This window comes from Macaca mulatta, chromosome 11 (assembly GCF_049350105.2).
Source record: "Macaca mulatta isolate MMU2019108-1 chromosome 11, T2T-MMU8v2.0, whole genome shotgun sequence".
Classification (NCBI taxonomy): Eukaryota; Metazoa; Chordata; class Mammalia; order Primates; family Cercopithecidae; genus Macaca; species Macaca mulatta.
Window position 1 is genome coordinate 137,363,955 of NC_133416.1, and position 22,341 is coordinate 137,386,295.

At 46.5% G+C, this 22,341-nt stretch overlaps 1 long non-coding RNA gene across 1 annotated transcript in view; it reads right to left on the reverse strand.

Annotated features, from left to right (window-relative positions):
• Positions 1-20,640, reverse strand: part of LOC144332721 (uncharacterized) — a 44,260-nt gene extending 23,620 nt beyond the window's left edge. Inside the window, exon 1 of the long non-coding RNA XR_013400749.1 lies at positions 20,574-20,640. This is a non-coding gene — a long non-coding RNA (uncharacterized LOC144332721). The remainder of the gene's footprint in view (positions 1-20,573) is intronic.
• Between the last annotated feature and the right edge of the window lie 1,701 nt (positions 20,641-22,341).

Below are 22,341 nucleotides of genomic sequence, written 5' to 3' on the forward strand. Positions count from 1 at the left end.
CTGGAGGGCTTAATAAGCCAATAAATGGCTGGCCCTGGCCTCATCTTTTCAGCCTATTTGTTGCACAGATGATGGAGAAGTTTTGATATTTGCAGTGACAGGTGGCAACTCACAAGCTAATGGGGGCTGGCTGAATTGAAGGCAGAGGCTGTGCAGTGTATCATGTTCTGTGACACTTAGTGGCTATACTCTGCCCCAAATAGAGAACACCAGCCAGTGAAGTTTCTTCTGAGGCAGGCGTCAGCAAACTTTTTCTCTAAAGAGCCAGAAAGTCAATGCTTAGGCTTTAGGACCATATGGACTCTGTCACACAGATTCAATCTGACCATTGTGGCACCCGAGCAGCCATAGACATTAAACAAATGGGCATGGCTGAGTGCCAATAAAACTTTATTTACACAAACAGGCAACAGACCAGATTTGGTCTGTTCATAGTTTACTGACTCCTGTTCTAGGTCACCGTTAGCTTCAAGATATTTAGGGAGACAGAAATGTACACTGTATTTCCAGGTACCATTCACCTGAGCTGTATTGTAAAAAGAGTAGACAGCATAGCTGGTAGCTGTTTCTGATGGAGGATAATATTTTTATTTTTTTTCCTTGTTTATCCTGAGACCCTCATGTTTTCAGAGAGTGAATATAAGTCATCGATCACCTTAGGTAGGCGGAGTATTACAACAGAAATAAATAACAGAGACACATGGCTAGCTTTTGTTTCTTCTTTAAAAGTTTATTTTTTTCTGAGCATTTTAAACGACAAGTGATTCTGGCTCTGTCCTCAGATTCAGCATCCATGGTGGTAGCTGCTGAGAGAAAAAATGAGAGCTCCTCTTCCTCCTCCGGTCAAGGTAGTTTGGGTAGAGCACTAAGATGTTAGAGAAAAAGCTGCCAGGAGACTTGAGTTTCCTGGGGGAAGATGAGGAGTTCAAGTACTTTCCTCTGAAGACTGGGCTGCTGAGGATAAGGATGAATATGCCCATGACTGGGAGTCTGATGAGTGTGATGACAACATGAAGTATGTCTATTCCCATCAGTTAGAGCTGAATCAGAGAAATGCATTGCAAGAGTGGAACCCCATGGTGTGCAGCAGAAGCACTGAAACAACACAAACTCAAGCTGTTTGTCAGTGCTGAGACAAAGAACCCAGCATGGGACAATCCAGAAAATATGTTTCCTACCTATTCTGCTAGGATTTATTATTGTCTTATGGCACAAAACTAAAATTTGGCTAGAAAATAATTATAGAAATAATACACACTTATTTTAGCATATACATATATGCATGTGTGTGTATACATATTTACATTCTTAGTTTTTGAGTTTCAAACTGAGATCTAGTTGCTGAAGAAAAGGATTGTAGACAACATTGAAGAGTTCATCTCACCTTCTGTCTTCCCAGACTATATGCAGGTCCTATAAACGGAGGAAAAGGGAAAATACTGAGGTAAAGGGCAAGTCAACCTCTCACTTTTGAATCATAGCCAGTGATCAGGAAGAGAAGCCTTAGCCTCTATCACGCATCTGGTTATTTTTGTTGTTAGGAAGCATGACTGCAGAGCTATGGGGCTTTGTACCAGTCAGCTAAAGCTAGGTTATGCTGCACTAACAAATAGCACCAAAAATCTGATTAACGGATATGCATTTCTCTTTCATAGGACACACCCCTCAAGAGTCAGCAACAGTCCTTCCTCAGTGTTCTTCAATCTGGGGCTCAGATTGAAGCAGCCTTTTGAAGGGAGCAGGGTAGAGCCACAGCATGGTTCTCAATGCCTCCTTGCACGTGGTATACCTATGTCTGCTCAGGTTTCATTGGCCAAAGAAATTAACATGCCCATGCTTGTCATCAGTGAGGCAGGGGTGGATCTTCCCACAGGGAAGGCAGAAAATAGTTAGAAAAAATAACTATATTATTTTCTTTTTTATATCAATTTGTGGCCAGAAAACTCCCAGTTTGAATTGATTCATGCTCTGAATGTCTCTAAGAACTAATTCCAAATCATGGATTTTCATCTGGTAAAGCCAACTAATGTTCTGAGAATCCCAGACTGGATAAGTCAGCAACCCAGAAGACTTGGGTCTACAAACTGGCTAGAGAGTACAAGGCTCAGGTTCTCAAAATCCTGGTTGTCCACCCCTTTCTGTACCAGGTACAAGCTGCCCTCCAAACATAAATGCCTCTATCCTACCAACCAGGACTGCAACCAGCCTGGCCACATAAATTAATCTCACTGTGACAAACTGCAAATCCTCAGAGGAGGGCAGCCTAGAAAATAGCAGTGCAGCTTTTTTTGTATGATTTGCTTGTTTTATAAAATTAGTCAGCCATGTGGCTGTGTGTGTCATGCCATAAGATGACAATTCATAAGAGAGAAATTGTCATTTTTCATAATTCAGAGGCTAGAATGATTGCACTGTTCCTCCAAAAGATGAATATTCCCAGCCGTTATAAAAGCATAATGGCATTTGACAGATGCACTGGAAACACCATGGAACCCAAGAGCCTTTTGTCACTGCTGGCATTTAGATTGTCAGAGTGTTTGAGTTCTGCCGGACCTTAACATTTTGATTCTGATTAGAAACAATAAAATGAAAAGTGCTGTGTTAAAAGAAGTACAGGTAACCATAGAAATGTGTAAGTTTCCTACTTTTTCAAAAATCTACAATGAAAACCCACATGTGCATGTCAGAAAAGTTTTCCTGCATGTGGGATGGTCCCAGTTTGAAGTTTGAATCCTGAAACCATTGAAAGCTCAGTTCTTGGTGAGTATCCAGCCCCTCTTAGGGCCAGATCAGACACACTTTAGACAATGACCACCAATGAGCCCGGAAAACCCCCTTTGTAGGGAAGAATTTGCTTCTAGGATCCAGGGTTGGAAAGAGCCATATTATATTCATGCAGATATTCAGAAAATGGTTTTGAAGGATGATTGCAAAGAAGACAAGTAGGTAGGATTGTTTCACAAAATGGAACTTGGACTAAGGTTATGGAGGATTGGGCTCTAGAACTATTCTTTCCCATTTACTATTTCTCTGACCCTAAGCATTTCACCAGTCCTCCATTTCTTCATCTTGGAAGCAGAGGATATAAAAGTGTTTGAAAATTTGTAATTTGCAAAATTTGTAACCATTTTCTGAATATCTCTATGGATACAGTAGGGCTCTTTCCAACCCTGGATCCTACAAGGACATTTTTGCCTGCAAAGGGGGTTTTCTGGGCTCTCTGGTGGTCATAGTCTAAAACGTATCTGATCTAATCTCAAGTGGGGCTGAGTACTCACTAAGAACTGTGCTTTCAATGGCTTTGGGATTCAGATTTTGACCTATGGGTGGATATATGGGATCAGAATTATGCTCATTGTCCTGAGGATCAGAGGAATGTGTATGGAGGGGGAAGAGTAGGTATCTGAAATATTCGGTGATGGTCAGTGCAGCCACCAGCAAAAGGCTGGGAGCTGAGGTTCGTCATCATCTCCATCACCACCATCAGCACCATCACCACCATCATCACCATCACCATCACCATCATCATCATCATCACCATCACCATCTTCATCACCATGACCATGACCATCACCATCATAATCATAACCATCACTATCTTTACCATCATCACCATCATCATCATCATCATCACCATTACCATCTTCGTCACCATTACCACCATCATCACTATCATCATCACCATCGTTATCACCATCACCATCTTCATCACCATGACCATCACCATCACCATCATAATCATAACCATCACTATCTTTACCATCATCACCATCATCACTGAAGCAGAGAAGGGGGAAAGCATTGAAGCTTAATTTTCCCCATAAGTATAATTCCCCTCATAAATATTTTTTAAGTACTCACCATCCACAAACAAGTACCCAAAGACCAATCCCAGCTCACAAACATTTTATTTGCCCCACAGAATGTGGCCACCCTGTTGTTGTTTTTTAAATCACTACAACATCTTTAAAATGAGAGATTTCATGTAAATGTCCTAATTTCTCTTGAAAATTGGCATATTGAACCACCCTGGGCTCTTCCACTTGGCAACCATTGGCTGCAACTGAGAAATCCTTGCCTCCTTCAGAGAACATAATCTTTGGAATTCACTGCAGTTATCGCCGTACGCTACTGACTGAGGACTATCAGTTGAAATAACCCTCATTGCCTGATCTGTTCTTGTCAGTGTATGAATGTTCTACTCCTACATTTCAAAATTATTTGATTTAAATTATTTCTAATTTGCCAATTTCTCCTTTGATGGTGTAACTGCTATAAATAAAAATAACATTTAAGATATTCATGTTTTCAATCCAGCCAGCCCAAATACTTAGCATAATTTTAATTGAACAGCATTCAGGATTCAAGGTTTCTGTTCCCTTCTCTGGCTCACAAAGGCACGAATCTTTATTCCTAGAAGCCAAATCAACAATGATGCTTAAAAAATATGTTATTCAATATGGGCGTTGTCTCCATATGGCAAATAAATGAAACTGCATGAAAGGGTTACTCTATGTTCTCAAGGTAGAAATGGCCTTTCTAGGTTAGACAAATGAATTTGATGATATAAGCAATATCAAAAGGCTAATGAAAAACTTGGAGAAATTTTATAGTTCAAAAATACAGAAACAAGGCTAAGTATTCCATATATAAAGATCTCCTACAAATCAATAAGAAAAAAGGGTCAAAAACCCAATGACACTGTTTCACGGGGATGATTCAAGTGGAGAACATGCATGCTCTTCAGGACTACATGTGTGCAATTCAGGCAGGTGTTTGCATCACGTACACACAGTGAGACTTCTCACTGCCTTCCTTTGGATTTACAGGTCTTTGTGTAGGCCGATGTGTGCTGGAGAAAATCAAGTCATTCTTCCTGTGAGGATGTTTGTGCCTTTTAATTTTTAGCTGCCCCATGTGACCACTGATCTCACAAATGGGAACATCTCATCCTAGGACCATTGAGAAATCCAGATGCCAGAGCTGGAGTCTGGAATTAAAAGCTTTAGCCAAACTGTTGGTTATCTGTAATGCACACCAGCTGACTTGTCTCTTGGCTGAAAGTATTGGCGGGTTAGATGCTATAAATGCAGACCAAGTCTGCACTCACTGGGCAGAGATTAACCAGACAGCTGGAGATGGGGAAGATGGCAGGCTGGTCTCAAAGACAAAGCCAATACTTGATGAAAAGTGATAAGAAGCTGAAGTGGGCCTCAGGACATGCATGCCCACTTGACTGTCTTCCACAGTAATTCATGTTCCTCAGTGCTCAAATGCAAGTAAGTCTCCCTGGAAGGCATCAGGCTTTCCCTCGTCTTGCTACCTTTTACATACGACAGCTTCTCTACCCAGAACAGAGCTCTCTGCCTTTTCCTGCGGCCTGACTCCAACTCATCCAATGTTCGGGGGGAAAAGACTGCTGGCTATTCCCAAGATACATGCTTCCTTTCTTCTGTTAGCAGAAGAAGCCTAACGTGTAGCTGGGAACGTGGCTATTCTGCTCAAGAATATTTATTTCCACCTCCTTTGCAATTAGCAATGGCCATATGCTGAGTTAAGGCCAATGGTATTCAAGAAAGCCCTATGGGCAACATCTGGGTCTTGTCATTAGAGAGAAGGGCTGTGTTGTGCCACCAAGATCTCCTCTTCTGGGCTGAAGTATTTGTCCCCCTGGCTGCTTGAAGATAGTAAACAGTGGAGTCCTGCCCTGGAAATTACTTTTCACTTAAGCAAATAGCCTCACTCCACAGCCACAGACCCAGCCCACATCCAACAACTGGCCAATGTACATAGACCCAGCCTGCTTGTCCAATTTGGGACATCTCTAAATCAGCTCAGGTCTTCCTGCACCTGCACCTTACTTCACTTTCATTTCCGTGCAGCCTTGCTTCCTTCCCTGCCTTACAGGTGCTGTTCCTACGAACACCACCAGTGAACGTCCTATGCCGGTATCCCAAACTTGGTGTCTATTTCCAGGAAACTCCATCTAAGAAGGGAGCGGCAAGCTGTCACAGGCAAGGTGAGCCATTGTTACAGTGCAGAGGTAGCAGGGGAGGGAAGGATCCTGCCTCCCCAACACCATAATGCCACCTACCAACCCTGGGCCAGGTGCTCTGAGTGATACAGTGGAGAGAAATAAGTGACTTAGGTTTAGTTTCTCTGTTTAGGGATCTCTGCTTGCAACAGCCTAGGCAGAACTCACTGAAAAAAGCAACCTCAAAGGTGACCTCCCACCAGCCCCAATCTACATGCACGTACAAACTAAGGTATTCTTTGTAGGAATTTACATAACACTTGTACACACTCCTTGCTACTCTGGGTCAGGAACGATGGTACCTTGTTTGCTTTCCTAAGCAAAAAGTCAGCTCATTTTGGCCAGACCTGTGTTTTGTTCAACTTCTATAACCTTAGCTCCTGCTAGTCCTCAATGAATACTCCATAAATAATTATGAATGAATGCATAACTTTCTTTCATTCGGGGCCTCCTGTTTCCTAAGAACACTCATCCAATTTGCTGTACCTAAGCAGAGGTGTAAATTGATCACTGTCTCTTGACTCCTTGCCACATTGAAGAATAATCAATAACATCAATAGCCAAACATTTGCTAAGGATGCCTCATGTGAACGTGTTTCAATTTCTTCTAATAGAAATCCTGTGAGATGGGCATGTGTGTTGTCCCCACTGACAGATAAGAAACAGGCTCAGAGAGAAGGTAACTAAGATGAACTAGCAAGTTGAGAGGCAGGACTGGAACTCAGATCTGCCTGACTGCAGAGCCCACCTGCCTACTATTGTCTAAGATCTGACAAGCTCATTCACCCTTCTGTGATCACACCATCTGCAACTCCTCCCAAGGCACAACATTGAAACCCACACAAGGAAGCTCCTGTGGTGACATTTCAAACGTGAGGACTCATGTTTAAACAGAGAACATCTCTCTCATCTCACCAGCCCAGACCTGTCCTTACATACAGAGTTGAGGAGAGAACTTCACAAGCCATAGTCTTCCAATACACACCCGACATCCAATCCCATATATACCAATCTCTTTCATCCCAATCTCAGTGTAATTAACTCTAGCCAGCACAGCAGATGAGCCCGAAACCTCAGTGGCTTAACACAATAAATATTTACTTTGTGCTCACATCAGAGTCAAATGCAAGCCACCAGTTCACAAGGGCAGAGGTTCTCCAAGTTGTGACTCAAGGATCCAAGCTGTTCCCTGTGGAACACATAGCTCCCAAGTTTTCAGTAGTAATGATATAAATAATTGGAAAAACTTATAAAATGTTTTAAAGCATGGAAATCAATTGCATCTACAATGAGCAACATTGATTCGCATTACTGCAGAGAGGAAACATTTGTGTTGCTCTCAGATAAGAATCATGTGCCCTGCTGTATTCTCTAAGTGAACTTCTTAGAGAAGTTTTATAAAATAGTTCAGTCAACAGAAAGCCAACCACAGAGGCACACCTAGTAGTTAATTTTTGCCTACTACGTTTTAAACATTATTTTTTAATAACAGATACATTGAATCCATAGTGAGGTTATTCACTTTTTTTTCTTTCTTTCTTTCTTTTTTTTTTTTTTTGAGATGGGAGACTCCCTCTGTCACCCAGAGTGGAGTGCAATGGCACGATTTTGGCTCACTGCAACCTCCACCTCCTGGGTTCAAGCAATTCTCCTGCCTCAGCCTCCGGAGTAGCTGGGATTACAGGTGCCCACCACCATGTCCAGCTAATTTTTGTATTTTTCATAGAGATGGGGTTTCACCAGTTTGGCCAGGCTGGTCTTGAACTCCTGACCTCAGGTGATCCATTCACCTTGGCCTCCTAAAGGAATTACAGGCATCAACAACTGCGCCTGGCCTGGTTATTCATTTTTTAATTGCCTTTCTATTCTAATAATTAAATCAACAAGGAAGGTCTCCTTTGGGAACTTGGGGATATTAAGGGCCAGGTCTGGAATGGATTACATCACTTCTGCCCACAACTCATTGGACAAGATTAGTCATATGACCTCACCCAGGTCAGGGCAAGGAATAGAGATGTGAGTTGCTGTCTCCACAATGAAACTCAGAGAAATATAAGTCAAAGCACTTGTAGAAGGCCTCTGCTTCTTTAATTGCAAAGTGGAGGGACAGAATGGCTTCATCAACAATTCCTAGTTGGGAATTGCATCAAAATGACCCAGAGTTTTCTTGAAATTCAGATTCCTGGATGCTGCCCTAAAAGTTCTGACTTAAAATAATCAGGAATGGAGTTTTTGCATTTCTGATTTCAACACCCCTCCCCAGCCCTTCTCAGGCATGATTGGGGTTGAGAACAATTAAACTAGGTGAGTTCTAAACCTCCTTCCATTTTTTATGTTCTTTAATTCTGGGGTACTCTTTTGGATCTATAGGTTGAAACACACAAAGAGAGGACTTGCTCAGAGATATTAAAGAGCCACTTCTTTGTCACCAGGTTCCCAAAAGATTGAGGTAGGTCTTAGGACTCTGTATCTGCCTAGCAGAGCCTCACTGAGATTTCTGCATCTGCTTTCTCTACTGATCATTCTCTGGACCTCATCTTGTTTTTATGTTATGCTCAACTCACCAACACTCTATGCAGCATCTTGGTGCAGGCATCCCACTGGAAAACCGCCCTCCCACCTCCTTGCCCATAGTCTTTTATAGGACCAAAAATCAATCTGCATCCCTCTACCCTTTTGAACAGCTCCACAATTATCAATATGCATTTATCCTCTACATATAAAATACTGAAATGTCAATAACACTTTGTTCTATAAAACACAAGGAGTGCTTTCATATTTTGTCAAGGTTCATAAAACTTTACTTGAATTGATAGATAACTGGCATAAAATGGATAACGGCAGTGGTGCTGAGTCAGAAGAAAATTGTGATTTTTTTTTATGTTGACCTGAAACGTTCTTCCTTTGCTTAGAGAAGTTAGCCTGCTCTCTTTGACATTTTATTTCATGAAATTAAACTATAGGAAATAAATAATCGAAAATAAAAACAAAAGGAAGCATGAGAGTCAGGAAGGGGATGTGAGGGGTTAACATGAAGCTACTAAGCAAGAGGAGTTGTCTGGTTCCTGGGGTCCAAGGAGCCCTCTCTGGAAAATATAACCTAAGAACTCAAGGACAAGAAGACCTGAGCAAGAAGAGTGATGCATGGGTGGTGAGGGGATGTGAGTCAGCAAGAAGAGTGATGCATGGGTGGTGGGGGGACGTAAGTCAGCAAGAAGAGTGATGCATAGGTGGTGGGGGGATGCAGGTCAGCAAGAATGATGCATGGGTGGTGGGGGGATGTGAGTCAGCAAGAAGAGTGATGCATGGGTGGTGGGGGGATGCAGGTCAGCAAGAATGATGCATGGGTGGTGGGGGGATGTGGGTCAGCAAGAAGAGTGATGCATGGGTGGTGGGGGGATATGGGTCAGCAAGAATGACACATGGGTGGTGGGGGGATGTGGGTCAGCAAGAATGATGCATGGGTGGTGGGGGATGTGAGTCAGCAAGAAGAGTGATGCATGGGTGGTGGGGGGGATGCAGGTCAGCAAGAAGAGTGATGCATGGGTGGTGGGGGGATGTGGGTCAGCAAGAAGAGTGTTGCATGGGTGATGGTGGGATGTGGGTCAGCAAGAATGATGCATGGGTGGTGGGGGGATGTGAGTCAGCAAGAAGAGTGATGCATGGGTGGTGGGGGGATGCAGGTCAGCAAGAATGACGCGTGGGTGGTGGGGGGATGTGGGTCAGCAAGAATGATGCATGGGTGGTGGGGGGATGTGAGTCAGCAAGAAGAGTGATGCATGGGTGGTGGGGGGATGCAGGTCAGCAAGAATGACGCGTGGGTGGTGGGGGGATGTGGGTTAGCAAGAAGAGTGATGCATGGGTGGTGGGGGGATATGGGTCAGCAAGAATGACACATGGGTGGTGGGGGGATGTGGGTCAGCAAGAAGAGTGATGCATGTGTGGTGAGGAGATGTGGGTCAGCAAGAAGAGTGATGCATGCATGGTGGGGGGATGTGGGTCAGCAAGAAGAGTGATGCATGGGTGGGGGGATGTGGGTCACTTGCTCTCATTCCTTTCCATCCTCACCCTGTTAATAATAAGGAACAATCATCTGGGTTCTGCTTAAGTGTTGCATGTGGGAGACGTGAAGCCCACCTCCCACAAGCTACCTTTGCAAACTGGGACGACACTGGTTCTCTGGAATGGGTGAGAGACCAGAACAGAGTGCCGGCATTTGCCATCCATAAAAACTGGGATGCATCAATGATAGACTGGATAAAGACAATCCGGTACATATACACCATGGAATACCACACAGCCATGAAATGGAACGAGATCATGTCCTTTGTAGGAACACAGATGGAGTTAGAAGCCATTATCCTCAGCAAACTAATGCAGGCACAGAAAACCAAACACCACATGTTCTCACTTATAAGTGGGAGCTGAATGATGAGGACACACAGACACACTGGGGGTGAACAACACACACTGGGGCCCATCCAAGGTTGGTGGTAGGGGGAGAGAGAGCATCAGGAAGAATAGCTAATGGATGTTGGGCTTCATACCTAGGAGATGGGATGATCTGCACAGCAAATCACCACGGCGCATGTTTACCTGTGTAACAAACCTGCACATCCTGCACATGTACCCCGGAACTCAAAATAGAGGTTGAAGAAAAAAAAAAGAAAACCTAGAAATTATCTCTCAAATGAGTCAGCAACTGCTCCAGAGGCAGAGTCTTCCTTTCATATCTGATGCCCTCAGATGTATCCTCCTCGTAGCAGGTTCCCCTGGAAGGGCACAGATCACATCACACTTGATCAGGACCTGGTGTCCATATGTTTATGAACTTCAGAAATCACATGGAACACACGTCATGGACCCAAGGAACTGCCTATCTCACAGCCAACATTTGCCTAATTTGCCACTGAGATTCTTGTCTGCCTCTAACAGAAGACTCAGAAATGCTCAAGAGCAGTGCAAAGAAACCAGAAGTCACAGAGATCCACTCCTATGCTCATCACCCCTGAAAAAGACAATTCTTTAGCATGATATAGAAATGTAGGCATGCTAAGGGAAGCAATACATATTGGCAAGAAGAGGCTTATCTACGTAGGATGACTTTGGCTGCAAGCAACAGAGATAAAAACAGCTTAGGGAATAAAAAGAAAATGTATTGTCACATATCATAAGAAGCTCACTGCTAGCGCAGGCTCCATGCTTGGTTAATTCACAGCCCAGTAGCATCATCAAGGACTCCTGTTCTTTCCATTTTCCCACCTACCATCCTGACCCTCCCTTTATTTTAGTGACCCTATGGTCACAGCGTAGTGGCTGCAGTTCCAGTGTATGCCCAGAAATAACACCATTGGCAGAAGAAGATGCAGCTATGTCTTCTTTGTTTACCCTTTTATGAGAGAGGCTAACTTTCCCAGACACTCACATGCATGCCCTCATGTCTCATTGTCTGGGATATGAACTTGGTCAAATATCCATCCTGACAAGAAAAACAGGAATGAGATTTGTTTAGCCAAGTGACTTGCACACAGGACACTACAGCCAGCTCCTAGTTTGGAAATTGTTGTTGAATGAAGGAAGATTTTTTTGTCTTTTAGCAGAGTTGGACCAAAGCACTTAAATGTTAAATTGGTATTACTAAATGTTAAAATTTATGTTATTAAATTTCCTAGAGAGTTCAGGAATTACATTGATTTTTTAAAAATTGTGTGCATACGAATAAGGTTGGAAGAACGACGTCAGAGAGTCCACCCACGTCTGTCTTCACAGACTAAAATGATACATTATCCAGAGAAGTTTGGGTCTCCTGTCTGGACTGCAAGACAGTAAACAGTTATAGTAAGTTCGTGCTTTGAGGTGACAGATGGCACCATTGTATTCTTCCAGACGTAAGACTCTAGTGACAGGTGACACCGACACAGATATTAACTCAGTTTCTCAGTCTCCCTTTATCCCTCTAGACCCATTTTTTACCACTCTGCCTATTGCAGGTCCCAGGAAGCTGCAGTCAATGGAAGTTTAGCAAATGCACGTACCTGACATGAGGCCGATAGATCAGAGGAAAGAGATTGGGTATTTCCCTCCCGCCCTTGCTGCCGGCCACATTCTCTCAGCACACCATCTCCTGCAGCTCACAGTCGCTGGGCACCAGAAATAGGCTCCCTCCCCAGCCCCTTCAGCCTGGGGGACGGTCACTCCCCCTTACTCTGTGGGTGCCTCCTTGTCCTTCTGGGATTAACTCTGCTTGCTCCTCTGGACACAGTCCCTTCATGCGGCTCGCTCCAATGAACTCTCCAAGAGTGGGGTCTGTTTCTTTGCAGTATTCTACCTTGGGAGGTGTGAGGCTGGGAGATTCCTCTTAGCACTGCGTATTGCCTCATTCTACTGAGAGGAATGGGTATTGTCTGTTCAGTCAAAGCATAATAATGAACCTGGGCAGAGGTTAGTGGCAAAGAAGAGACCGAGCTCCAGGTGCTACTTGGAAAACCAGTGCCCGGCAGCCCAAAGCTTGGAGGATTGCAGCCAATGAAAATGCACTTTTCAGTAGAAACCGGAATCCTCGTGATGAAATCATGTTCGAAGGAAAGGCCTTTCTTTATTCTGTTGGGAGAATCTGGTTCATCCTGAACTCCCAGCACCATGCTGATTTACAGGAACAGTCAGAATAAGTCCCACAGTTTGCCCCTACAGTCTCACAAAGAAAATTTCCCCCAAGGCCCTGCTTTGCTCGCTGCTCTGAGTTTTATTACTGTGCTTAAACATGGAGAGGATCTACGAGCATTGTCCAAATCCCCCTCCTTGGAAAACTGTTTTACATAAATAGCTAGAATGACAACACGTCAGTGGACAGCTTCACATCAATGATTGGAGAAAGCTCCATCCTTACCAACTCCCCCCCAACACTCACATGCCTATTTTGTTCTTATATGCCTGGGTCACTCTGTGTAGTATAAAGGAGACATTTCTAGAAAGATATCTCGAAATGAAGGAAAAAACTAGGACCTGTATGGACTGGAAATAGCCACAGTGGTTTGGATGGGTTAAAATGGGACTGAAGACATGGGAAAACCTGACCTCTGTGAGCCCCATTCCCCCATCTGTTGAAAAATCAAGAAAAACAGGCTACAGGATGATCGCATGAATTCCGTGTGATAGCACGTGTGCAGAGCCAGGCATGCAGCAGGTACTCAATAATGTGAGTTGAATTATAAACCTCTCTCCGTAACTAAATCATTGTCATAATTATTTTAGTTATAATGGCTAAAAATAGCTCAAACTTATTTAGGAGTCAATTATTTGAAAACTCAAGGGATAGATGGGTTTCAGGAGCCTCTTGACCCAGGAACACCCACAGTATCTCAAGGACTCAGTGTTCCTGTTTCCACACGAGCTTCATCCCCAGATCCCACATGGTGGGCAGATGGCAGCCAACAGCTCCAAACCAAATGCCATTCAGGTCAAGTCTGGGGGAAAGTGTGAGGAAATGAGGAGTATAAGACTGTGTTTCTTTTACAATAGGTTAAAAAAGAAATCAACTTAGCTTCATTCAATCCCATAGGTTCTAATTGATTACATGCTTAGCCCTGAACCAATATCCTTAGGGGCATGAGATGCTGAATGATTAGGCCTGAGTCAGGTGACTACTCCTGAACCAATATCCTTAGGGGAACAAGATCCTCTGATTGACCAGGCCTGAGTCATGTGACCACTCCTGAACCAATATCCTTAAGGGAATGTGATCCTCTGATTGATCAGGCCTGAGTCACCTGACCACTCCTGAACCAATATCCTTAGGGGAATGAGATCCTCTGATTGATCAGGCCTGAGTCACGTGACCACTCCTGACCCAGATCCTCTGATTGGTCAGGCCTGAGTCACATGACCACTCCTGAACCAATATCCTTAGGGGAATGTGATCCTCTGATTGATCAGGCCTGAATCACATAACCACTTCTTCAGCTCCACTTGAAGCACATGAGCTGAGTGAGAGAAGGGGTGACCTTTGCCAAGGCAAATCAATCCCTCCAACCTAAAGAAGAGCAAACGGATGTCAGAAAACCAGACGACTATTTTCCACTGTAATCCACCATCCACAAAACAGTCCACTTGACAGAAAGTGTTTTTGTCTCCTTAACAACCCCCTTTGCCTGAGAACAGTAACCCCTTTCTTCTGGAAACTGGCTCTTGCCTCCCTGTCCTTGAATCTGGCTTACGTGTAAGCTATAGTGTTTTTACTTGATGAGAAAAGGCTTGACAGAGAACCATTTTCTAAGCCTCAGTTTCCTCATTGGTAACAGGAGATAAGAATAACCCTTGCCTCATGGAGCCATTGTGAAGACTAAATGAGATAATCTGTGTAGACCAATCAGAATGTATCTGAAATATTGGAAGTACTTCATCAACTTTAGACGTTTTTATTATGAGTAGACTGATGGCATTTGGAAAGAGTAGAACATAAAGATAATTCCAGGTGGGTTTTGAAACTTATTTCTAGAAGGCAAGAAACAAGGCAAGTCTTAGACTTACCTCCCATGTTCCAGCTTCCAAATATTTTGGTGCAACCTGATATTGTAATCAGTCTTAGACTCTTAAATAGCTGACATAAGATCATTCTTTTTCCCTTTAGTCAACTGGTGTTGTGGCACCACTAAGAACTTGTCTTTGTAGTGTTGCATGCTCTATTCAAACCCCCCCTAAGGAAGAACTGATGAATTGAAGTGTTTTCAAGGACTATTATGGATCTGGAAATGTACAAGTGACCCAGGGATTTGTCATTCCTCTGCCATTATAGTCTCAATATCAATGCAAAGAAATGTTTCCATCTGAACCACAGGGCACCTGGCAATGTCTTGCAAGGTGGGCTTGCTGCCCACGGCCTTGAGACACTTCATTCCTGTAGGATACACCTGTCCATTCTTTTAGGAACAGTGTACAGTGACAGCTCTCCCTATACCAAGGGACATTCACCTTACAAGATGTGACGCTTTCCATTTCGAGTGACAAAACCCAACCCAGCCTCACCTAACCCAAAAGCGAACTTATTAACTCAGATAACCGTGAAGCCCAGGGGATGTCCAGATTACAGTGGCTGGATTCAGATTTCACATAATTCTCATGAGGATGTGGTGTCTTTTGGTGACATGGCTCTATGAATCGCTTTGGCTGTTCCAGGCTCAAATTCCACTTGGTGGTGGGATGCCTCACCCCTCATTTGCGCTCCCATCCTCATCCTCAAAGCCTGGTCACCCTCGAGGGTCCTCAGTAGGTCTTTGGTAGCCAGATCTGCTGCTCTGGACTGTGGGTGACCCTGGTCCAAGTTCCCTTGAGTTCCCAGTGTCCATGACCTCAGAGACAGAGCTGTCAGAAATGGCAGGGAGCCTATAGTTAGAAGCGGGGAGGGGGACCGACAGCTGAAGGCCACCAAAGAGACCTTGTGTAACCTCAATTAAAACAAAAACAAGAAGGTAGAGAGGGGACTCCTTAAAGCTCCTTGCAAGAAGCAGTTCGAATGTCAGAAAATTGTGTGGGACGTGGAGCACTTGCTGAGTACTTTAGATCTCCATGTATTTTGCACACACACACACACACAAAGATGGAAGCTTTTAATACCAGAAAGTTAGCCGTACCAGTGGTGCTAAGGAATGCTCTTCTTCAATTGAAGTTCCAGAGCCATTCTCCAAAGCCCACCTGGAATGGCTCATCAAACGCAGTGATCAGGGCTGGTCGCTGGGGCCTTCCCATCTCCTGTCTGCCGCGGGAACAAACGCAGGGGCAGCTCTCCATTGCCTTGAGGCTGATCTCTCAGAACTATTCCTGCAAGTGCCTCTACTCCACTTCCGGCTCATCCCCCAAACCCAGCTCCTCCCTCACGTCTTTGTGTCCCTCCCCTTCTTCAGGAGGCTAAGACGATGGACACAGCAGAGTTCTGGTGCACGATTTTATGCAGAGGGTGGTGGCCATTTTCAGCTGATGCCCCAGCAGTCTCTTAAGCAACATCTCACAGTTTCTGTTTCTAACGCTGCGCATTTTCCCCCACGCGGCTTTGTGGGGCTACCAGCGCCACAGCTGACCTCCAGCGCCAGAACTGAGCCATGACTGGCTTAAGAGAAGCAGTGGATTTGTCTGACTGGTCACAGTTCACACAGGAGCAAACGCCACACAATATAAAGCTAACAGAAGTTTTACTAGATATGGGGTGAAGGGGCCTTTATTGACGTGATCTGCTTCCTCCCTATTCGTGAACCTGTTCCTGGAAGCGGCCCAGGGGCTGCTGGCAGCCATCTTGGAGGATGCCATGAGTGGGGGTGGAACCTGCCTGAGAAGGGCCTCGCCCCCACGGGAAGCACAGCCACGGGATGGAGAGGGGGAACCTGGATCCTGCTGCTGACGTTGGAGCCCTGGATTCCTACATGCAGGCGCTCGTCTCGCTCTGGATTCCCACATGCAGGCGCTCGTCTCGCTCTGGATTCCCACCTGCAGACACTAATCTCGCTCTGGATTTCCCCATGCAGGCACTAATCTCACTCTGGATTCCTACATGCAGGCGCTAATTTCATTCTGGATTCTTACACGCACGCACTCATCACATGCATGAGGCTCCACCCTCACGGCCTCGTCCCTCCCAAAGTTTCTACCTGCTAACACCATCACCGTGGAAGACAGGATGTCAACACACAAACTTGGAGAGACATAGATGCTCAGGTCCTAGCTGTGCTCTGAGCAACAGAACTTGATTCTGCCAGAGCCTCTCAGGAACACGTGGAATGCCTGTCGGCACTGCCCGCACCAAGGGCAGGGTATCAGAGCATCTCTCCTGCAGCTCCCGTCCGCGCTGGCTGAGTGGTCACCCTGGGTGTCTCACCCCTCACTCCTGGGACACGCCCCGTACCGCATGTGGGTGCAGCAGGCTGAGTACCCCGTGCAGGGCAAGGGCCTCGGCAGGTGCCTGGTGGGAGGTTTGCAGCTCGGAGCCAGGCTGTGCTCACACACAACCGCTCCCCAAATCTGTGGCTGCAGAGCGGGCCCAGGATGGAATATGGGCACCAGGAGGCAGGCATGAAGCATGAAGCATGAATGTCTCTGGGCCATGCCGTGTTGGTTTCCTACTCAATAACCATCACTACCCCCCTTTCTTTTTTCCTGTCAGAGCCTGAGTAGACCAAATGGTTGATTCAAAGTCTACTCAATGAGTAGAAGAAATGGTGGATTCAAAGTATTTTCTGCGCCCGCCTCCACTGCCTTCTCTACTGGGAGGGCTATTTCTCCTGTCCGTGTGCATCACCCTTGGTCATATGCATTGAGGAGGCCCATTTTCCCCACTCATTCATTCAACAGGTGTTTAAGCTGTGATAAGGACCAGGAGGGGCCGGGCCCTGCGTCTCAGACTACACAGGCTGGAGGAGGAGAGACCAAGTGGGTAATTGCGGGAGGCCATGGGAAATGCAGGGGACCTCTCAGGGCCACCCCTCCAGCTGCTGGGAAGGGAGGGGGGCAGGCAAGCCGGGCAGGAGGGAGTGAGGTTTCGGCTGAGAGCTGCCAAGGAAGAGAGCACGGCCTTGGGGACCACCTACCTCGTGCCTCAAAAGCGCACTCTCTTTGGGAAGATAGAGAAGCCACGTGTCTTTAAGGACAGTGTTCTGGGAAGCCAGGCAGCCACATTTGCTCTGCCTTTGAAGAGCTGAGGAAGCATATTTTATTTCTACTGGAATGGTCTGACAATAACCAAGCGGTCAAACGATCACTTTTTCTGAAAAATGTCTTAAAGGAGCTAAGCTCTGGCCAGCACCACCACCTGGAGCTGCCCCGTGTCTCCCGCCGCAGGACCGGAGTCCAGAACGCCCCTTGTCCCTTTGCCCAGTTCCCATCACGAGAGGCGCTGGGGTGGGACAGCAGTGGGTATAGCAGCAGGTGCGGCTACCCTCGGCCATCCCTGGAGGGACTCCACTGCCCAGAGACCGGCACCTCTGAGACCTGATTCCGCCTGGATGATTGAGTCCTCCACATTCAAACCCAGGCAGTCCTTTGACACAATTCCCCGCTCTACCCCTGACTCAGTCAGGTGGAGGGGGAGAAACTAAGACATGGCAAAATGAACCTTCTCTGAAACATTCCAGGTCAATGGCTGCGTAGCCAGACCAGGAGGTCACTCTTAGAGACAGCTGGAAACTGAAAACCAAGGAGCGACATGGGAGTGTTGTTTCTAGAGATGCCTTGGGACTGAAAACGCTCTCAGGCATGTGAGCGTCTGAGGGATCCTGCAGCCTGCGCTGGGAGCACCTTCTGGCACCCACCACCCACCTCCAGGCTCAGTTCTAAAGAACGTTGCTCAAAAGGCGCTTTTGAGTGCTCTCTCCACTCCTTGAGTTTGCTGAACACCTGCCCTGGACTACTGTCCTCGGCTCCGCAGCCTCTGTGGATGAGGTGTGGGGGCCAGACCTCCCGTTTGCCCACCGCACGCCCTGTGATCAACAGGAACACGCCCTTGGCCTCTCAGCAGTGGTGTTCTGCTCAGGATAAACCCTATGCTGTCAGCGTATTACCCCCATTTTATACATGTGATCCCCACTCCACAAAAAGGGAGAAAATGAAGCATTATTACCTGGGTAGAGCAGCAGGTGCGGCTACCCTCGGCCATCCCTGGAGGGACACCCTCATTTTCCTTTGGGAAGTAACATCCCCCAAGCTCAGGGTGTGATGTAGGTGTCGATGTCTGGGCTCCAAGGATGTGTGCAGGAGACAGGCTGGTCCAGTCAGCCTTTGCATCTGCTCGGCACAGGCGTGGCACAGAAGAGGCCGGCCCTGCCCTGAAGCCAACAGAAGCAAAGGGCCTGAGAGGATGGCAGAGACTTCTGCCCCGATAGGCAGCGTTGCCTCAAGTCATCAACTCCTGACCTTTTCCGCTTTGTGTGTCATTTAATCCAGCTGTGTATTTTTTCCAAATCGATTTCATTGAATTTCTGCATTTGTAAAGGAAAGAGTGATTCACACTGTGATGATGGACACAGAGATGGACTCGGGGGTTGCACACTTCACCCTGGAGGTGCTTGCAACGGGCTCCCCCAGCATTACCAGCACACAGTGCCTGTGCCGGGGGTGCTTCAGAGGAACCTGGGCGCCGGCCCTGCAAAGCCCCACCTTCCCCGCTGGTGTCTGCTCAGCCCTCACCCTGCACCCACACGGCCCTGAAGCCCGGGCTGGCTGCCGCCTGTTGCATTTGTTTCGAGGTGTGAAGGAGCTGCAGTTGGAGATGCTCTGCCTTGGTGCGCCCTGTCTCCTGCACACCAGGTTTTCCATAACGTGGCAGCAGCATCTGACTTCCAAAGACAGCCCAATCAGAGCCCTTTCTTGAGGTAATAATGCTTCATTTTCTCCCTTTTCGTGGAGTGGGGATCGTCTCCCGCACCCTCCTTCACAGCTACGCGCATCATCAAAATTTAACTTCCTGCATCTGTGTGAGATAAATAGGGCTTTGCAGAAATGGGCTGCAAACCAATATTCATCTCTCTCCTCCAAAAAACCTTAGGCCACCAGCCAACGGTTTTCTTTCTAAGGGAAAGGAGAGGAGAGGCAAACCTCAAATACACACACTCTCACGGCTGATCCGCGCTGCTTCCAGGCCAAGGCCAAGTGAGGGGACGAGGGAGAAAGCAGGGGACATGGAGACAGCGTGGCAAGAGCTGAAGGAGGAAACAAGCACCTCTTCCTCTTGTCTGAGCATCGTTAGAAAGCAGCAGAACAGTTTGTTTGTTTGTTTGTTTAGAGACGGAGTCTCATTCTGTTGCCCAGGCTGGAGTGCAGTGGCCCGATCTCAGTTCACAACCTCCGCCTCCCAGGTTCAAGCGATTCTCCTGCCTCAGCCTCCCGAGTAGCTGCGATTACAGGCACCCGCCACCACGCCCAGCTAATTTTGTATTTTTAGTAGAGACGGGGTTTCACCATGTTGGCCAGGCTGGTCTCGAACTCCTGACCTCCGACGATCTGCCTACCTCAGCCTCTCAAAGTGCTGGGATTAGGGCATGAGCCATCGTGCCTGGCCACAGCTGAACATTTCTATTCGTGTCATACAATTACTCAATGAGCTCCCAACGCTGCACGAAGGCCCCACAGCATCGTTTCCTTAGCAATATGACACATTTGATTCTTTTGCTTATTATGTAAAATAATTTATTTTACAGGACATAAATCATATCAAAAAACTATTGATCCAAGATACGATATTTCCCCCAAATGATTCAGAACTGGTGCCTTGAAATTATTGAAGAAACGTTGGTAAAACGTTCAAACTAACCAGAAGCATAAAAAGAAAAAGATGAAAGCCCTCTTCACTTCCTGCGCTTCACCCCCACCTCCCACCCTCCCTGCACACACTCAGGTGAAGCACTGGACTTTCAAGGACGAGTCTGTTTGGAAAGCTGGCTCCCATTACAGTAATCGCAGTAAGGAAGGCAGAATCCCCCTTGTATGAGTCTGTTCTCACGCTGCTGTAAAGAACTACCTGAGACCAGGTAATTTGCAAAGGAAAGAGGTTTGATTGACTCACAGTTCTGCATGGCTGGGGAGGCCTCAGGAAGCTCGCCATCATGGCCGAAGGGGAAGCAAACAGGTCCTACGTGTCTGGAGCAGGAGGAAGAGAGAGCGGGAGGAGGCACCGCCCACTTTTAAACAAGCAGGTCTCTCATGCACACTCACTTACTATTGAGAACAGCAGGGGAGAAGTCCACCCCTTTAATTCAATCACCTGCCACCAGGCCCCTCCGCCAACACAGGGGATTACAATTCAGCAGGAGATTTGGGTGGAGACACAGAGCCAAACCGTATCACCCTTGCGGGCATTTTGTGGTAGAAGTGTAAGGAGAACCCACTAAAGAAAAGAAATTGGGTAGAGGCTAAGGCAGAAATGCTGAGTTCTAACCCATCTGTCCCGCCCCATCCACCATGAACCCAGCCGGCAGTGCCTCTTCCCGCCCCCCACTGGTGTTTCCCTCTTACCGTGAAATGGGCTGAGGTGTCTAGGAATCTGCCTTTTCTCTGCTTTCTCTCCTCTTGCCAGCTTTGCCATCCGGGGGTCCCTGTGTGTGCTGCGGATGTGAGTTGGAAAGCGCGTGACTACGGTGAGGCGCCTTCGAAACGTAGGGGCCTGTTGGTTACAGCAGCTGGTCCCACCGTGCCCACACCAGGGCTGCTCTGCGTCCCACAGTACACACAAAGGGCCCTGGATGGATGAGTTTTCCGGCAGGCTCTAACAGGACATGCACAATTGGTTTGTAAAAATCATCAACTTCTACAGACACCGCTCTCATGCCCGTGCGTTTGAAGTCATCTGTCCTGTTTGAAAGTCCCTCTTCCAAGAGGTGAGAGCGATTTTGTAGGAAGTGAACCATGTGACCGTGGGCTCAAAGCTCAGGCTCCTCCAGCCTCAGGCTTCCTACTGGAAACACGGCATGACGCCTGTGTCAGGCAGGGTTCTCCAGAGAAGAACCCACAGGGGGCAAATGTGTGTGAGAGTGAGGGTGTGAGAGTGTGTGTGAGTGTGTGTGTGTGTGAGAGTGTGTGTGTGTGTGTATGAGTGTGTGTGTGTGAGGGAGTGTGAGAGTGCGTGTGAGAGAATGTGAGCTTGTGTGTGTGAACGTGTGTGAGCGTGAATGTGTATGTGTGAGTGTAAGAATGAGTGTGTGTAGAGTGTGTGTTAGAGTGTGTGAGTGTGTGACTGTGTGTGTGAGACTGTGTGAGTGTAAGAGTGTGTGTAAGAGTGTGTGTGAGAATGTGTGTGAATGTGTATGAGTGTGAATGTAAGAGTGAGTGTGAGTGTAGGTGTTAGAATGTGAGTGTTAGAGAGTGTGTGAGTGTGAGTGTGAGTGTGTGTGTAAAAGTGAGTGTGTGTGAGTGTGTGAGAGTGTGTGTGAGTGTGTGAGAGACTGTGTGTGTGAATGTGAAAGATTGTGTGTGGGGGGGAAGAAAGATATGATGATAGATTAGATAGATACATAGATGGATCAACAGATACAGGTATAGGTAGGTAGGTGGATAATGGGTAGAGGTATAGGTAGGTGGGTAGATGATCAATGGATAGAGGTATAGGTAGGTGGGTAGATGATCAATAGATAGAGGTATACATAGATAATAGACGGATAGTGGTATAGGTAGGCTAGATAGGTAGATAGGTAGATTAGATAGATAGATGATAGATCGATCAATGGATAGAAGGACAGATGGATAGATAGACAGATGGATAGTTGTTGAATAGATAACAGAGGGAGATAAATGGCTAAGTGAAGAGAGATTTTAAGGAACTGGCTCCTCACTGTGCA